Source organism: Arachis ipaensis, chromosome B08 (assembly GCF_000816755.2).
Source record: "Arachis ipaensis cultivar K30076 chromosome B08, Araip1.1, whole genome shotgun sequence".
NCBI lineage: Eukaryota > Viridiplantae > Streptophyta > Magnoliopsida > Fabales > Fabaceae > Arachis > Arachis ipaensis.
Window position 1 is genome coordinate 124,241,533 of NC_029792.2, and position 4,904 is coordinate 124,246,436.

Genomic DNA, 4,904 nt, shown 5'->3' on the forward strand with positions numbered 1-4,904 from the left:
ATACAATTTTCAGAGGTAAATAACTTCATATATCACTCAAATAACATTCCAAAAATAGAGAAGTATGACTAAATTTTCAGAATTAAGAATCAAGTACAAAATCACCACAAAGTGGCTCATATAAACACCGAAAACAAGCACAAACATATTCTAACTAATCCTAACCCTTACCTCTTATGTAATTCATTTAGTAAACCTTTTACACACTAGAAACGTGCACACAATGTTAGAAACACAGCTGGTGGTGGTGAGTTTCATTTTTGGCCTAAAGTGTCGCAAAAACATCGAAATTCAACCGCTTTGAGCTCGAATCTCTCTAATTAACTCCTTAAGTGTGATCCATGGGTACTTCAAGAGGAGTTCTCTATATATAAAGGAGAGTAGGAATTCATCATATCTACTGTTTTAAAAATAGAAAAGGAAAGGAGAAAGAACAAGAGTTTACCTAGCCGAAATTTTGGTATAAACACAAGGATTAGCGAAAACAGGCAACAGTTTGTGCTTATATGGTTTGAGTCCTTGAAGAACACATGAAGAAAAATGGAAAAAAGAGTTGTAATAGGGTTGGAGCACAGAGAAAAGGTGCAAGAGTTTTCTGTCTTTCTCTCTCAAGAATTCGGTCAAAAGAGTGTAAAAATGTGTAAAGTATTTTGTGAATTTTGTGGCCAATGCTTCCTTAAATAAAAAATCAAAGTCTTACTGAATTTATGGTGGTAAAAGTGGCTGAAATTTTTGTGGTCAAGGGCTGGGCTTCAATGAATAAGGGGCATGAAAACGAGGAAGCCTGGTCAGCGCTTGCATGTCGAGCTTATCCACAATTAACCGCAGTTAGTTACTTGAGGTTAAAAACAGAGCAGAGAGAGGTGAAAGGGTGAGATAGTCTCAGTCTAGAGACTGAGAAGGAGAGACAAGTTACTTGGGTGGCAAGTAAGAAGATTTTGGGTCTCTAGGAGTCGTTTGCGAAATATTAGTCAGAAATTCGGTTCGGAGTAAATTTTACCGTGTGGTAAAATAATTAATGGCTAATATTTATTCTTAAAGGATTAAATCATGAATGGATGGCTAATATAAATCTTGAGATACATTTAGTTTGGTAGAAATTATTTTGACCATTGATTCCGAGGTTTTCGGTTACTAGAGTTTTTCTCGACGCACGCAAAACTGTCACTAAAAGTGAATTTCCGACTCAAAAAATCTCTAGTGAGGAAAATAAACCAATAGTAAGCTAATATTTATTATTTACTAGTCAAACTTGGCTTAGGAGATTAATTATCCTCATAAAGTCAATTTTGACCTTATTAATGACCTTTTTTTATTTAATTTTTTTTCTTTTTCTTTAATTTTCATTTTTTTATTACCGTTGGGTCAGCCTCACTATTTCTTATTGGACTGTAGTTCGAGATTTTATGAAATAAATTAAAAAAAAAACCAGAAAAGTCTTTTTACTAAAAATTGGATTCTTACAATTCACACCCAAATCCACGTGGAAAGGAAACAGGCTTCTCTCAACCTCACAATAAACCTACACCAGTAAGCCTTCTAAAAACCCTTTCTAACCTATCATTCAATGACCATTACTCCAACCGTATCCATAATCCATCAAATTCTCAAATACACCTAAACCAATCCAACAATTTAAAACCATTAGCTCAGTATGATAATTCAAATTCGCTGGAAAACCAAAACATTATTCCATACACTATATCAGAACCAGTTTCAGGAGGTATGAAGAGTTTGATTCAGATAGAAGAAGTAGGGGTGTTTCACATAGGCAGCACGAAGGCAGCACAAAGAGAGGTATTAAAAGAAGTATTAAACAACCAAAAATCAAACATTTGGCGAGAAATATGGAAGTGACAGAGGTAGGGAGTAAGATTATTGGTGTTAAGCAAAATTCGGAGCAGCAAGATGAGTATTTTAATGAAGAAGACTATTTTATCTACTGAATTTTATTTTGAAGAGCTTTAGGGTGCCATCCCAAAAGCGGCACCCCAAGACCCGTGAAGATGATGATGTGGAACTCCCGGGGTTTGAAAAAACCCCTGACAGTTCATAGCATCAAATGGTTATGTAGGACCCATTCCCACGAAGTGGTATTCTTATGCGAGACCAAAAATACTACTTCGTTTGTGGAAAAACAAGGTAGAAAAGTAGGTTCTTAGAGATTTTATTGTGTTGAACCAAGAGGAATAGCGGGAGGGCTGGTATTAATATGGAAGGACGATGAAGATATTAATATTATTCAGCATACTGATTTTTTTATTCATTTCACTTGGAGAGACAATGGCATAACAGAAGTTGGGAGATTTTTGGAGTACATTTGCATAAAAAGGAGGCCCAACGAAACGATCAATATAATCAGATCTTAATATGCTAGAAACAGCTGGAGAAAAATATTTTGATTACTGGTGATTTTAATGCTATCTCAGCCTTTAATGAAAAAGAAGGAGGAAGAATGAAATCTATTCAAGCTTTTCAAAACTTTATTAATGGAGGCAGCCTGGTTGATCTTGGATATGAAGGTAGTATGTTCACTTAGAGTAATAAATAGGTAGAACTTAAAATTATTAGAGAGAGATTGGATAGATATTTGGCCTCTATTCAGTGGAAAAAGAATTACCCAAATGGCTCGGTTGTGCACTTAGATGACACAGGATTTAATCATAGACCACTTCTGATTTCTTTGGATAGAGTAGGATTTAAAACAAAGAGGAGGTTCAGATTTCAGGAAAGATAGTGTGACAGCAAAGAAGCTAGTCATGTGGTGGTAAATTCATGGCAAATGGAGGTTGAAGGTTCTCTGATGTTTATATTGTTCAGCAAGCTTAAACAATGTAGACACAATTTGGTTGCATGACAGAAAAATTCGTCTACTAACTTAAAGAAAAACATTGTTGAATTAACCTCAAAGCTAAATGTAGAGAAGGATAAAGGTGCGGAGACTGACACCACTATGATCTGGGTCTTAGAGGCAAAACTAGAAGATGAATATGAGAGGGAAAAAAGATTTTGGAAAGAAAAGGCCAGGGTGCAATGGTTGCATTGGGGTGATAAGAACACAAAGTTCTTTCATGCCAAATTTTGTATGCAGAGCAGCAAAAACAAATTGCACAGGCTGAAAAGTGATTTGGGTGAGGTTGGTACTAATGCAGAACAAATAGCTAGTATTGCGTAGCAATATTTTGAAAACCTATTTACTACTTCTAACCCAAAGGAACCGACTGAGGAGCTGGAGGGGTTGAATAGAAGGGTAGATAACAATACCAATCAAATGCTAACTAGACCAGTCTTGGATCAAGAAGTCAAAGATGCAGTTGTTTCTATTAATCCTCTCTCGACACCTGAAGAGGACATATTCACTGCAAAATTCTATCAGTTTTTCTGGGACACTATTAAAAGGGATGTTCTCAATGTTGTTCATAGCTTCTTTGAGGGAGGAAAGATGCTCAGAGCCTTCAATCATACACACATATGTTTAATTCTTAAAGTCCCCAACATCAGCAAGATGAACCAAGTGAGGCCTATCAGTATTAGTACTATTTTTTTTATAAAATTATCTCTAAAATTCTGGTGCATAGATTATAACATACTATGAACAGAATCATTAGCGATAATCAAAATGTGTTTATAAAGGGCTGGCTTATTAGTGATAATGTATTGATTGCTCACGAATTTATGCACTTCTTGAAGAATAAGAGGTTTGCGGATGAAGAACTAGCGTTGAAAGTAGATATGAGCAAAGTTTATGACCGGGTTGAATGGAAATTTGTTTGGGCTATTATGAAAAAATTGGATTTTTTGTAGAAGGTGGGTGGAGTAGATGAAGGAATGTGTAACGATTGTTTCCTACTCTGTTGCTGTGAAAGGACAACCTCATGGTTGCTTTAAGCCATGTAGGGGATTGTGACAAGACGACCCCCTTTCTCCTTATCTATTTTTATTCTGTGCAGAGGGACTCTCCCATCTACTCTACAGAGGAGAACAGAGGAATGAGATCAAGGTTGTCAAACTCGCGAGTCTAGGTAAACTCGTGGAGCTGATCTAGACTCGACTCGTAGACTCAACTCGTAGATTCGTACGAGTTTACCTGTTATAAATTTTTTGTAAAAAATATATATATCGTGTATAATATATATATTTACTCAAATATAGACATCAAACTTAACAATTTCAACATCAAAATACATAATAAATTAACATAATGCTACAATTATAACAAGTACTCTAGAACACACATTCAAATCCTTCACAAATCACAAGTATGCATCTAGTTCAACATAAAACACACAGTCACACAATTAAAGCATCATATAACACAATTACACAACCGAAAAAAAAACAACAAAACAACAATTAAATGTTCTAATAAACTAAAAGTCTAAAACTGAAACCTTCCAATATCTTCATCTTCCATGGTATCAACATCATCATTTTCACCATCTTCATCAGAAACATCTAACAACACCTCTCTGCAAAAGGCAGATTGCTATTTTGCAACAATCAGTTTATTTTTTTTCTTCTTTACTAGATGTGTATTGTATTTTACAGATATGTAAAGTTATAGGTCCACATCTATATATAACACACCATACACCTATATATTTGAATCCCACCACCTTTACTCTATTATTAAATTAATTTCTGTAAATAGACGCCGGACACTAGTAAAAAAAAACTAAAAATAGTAAAAATAAAACGCAAACGCTTGACGCATAGTGTGGTGTGAAACCAACTTCTTCTTTTTCCTTTCTTCTTCTTTTTGATTTTCTTAAATTAATGGGAAAAGAGATAACCCACCGGTGTTCTCCATTTCTGAAACATACAAAAGTAAATGAACTTTCTTCTAAAGGAAAAAAAAAAAAAAGACACGGAAAAAGAGTAAATGAATTTTATTAGTGTACTTT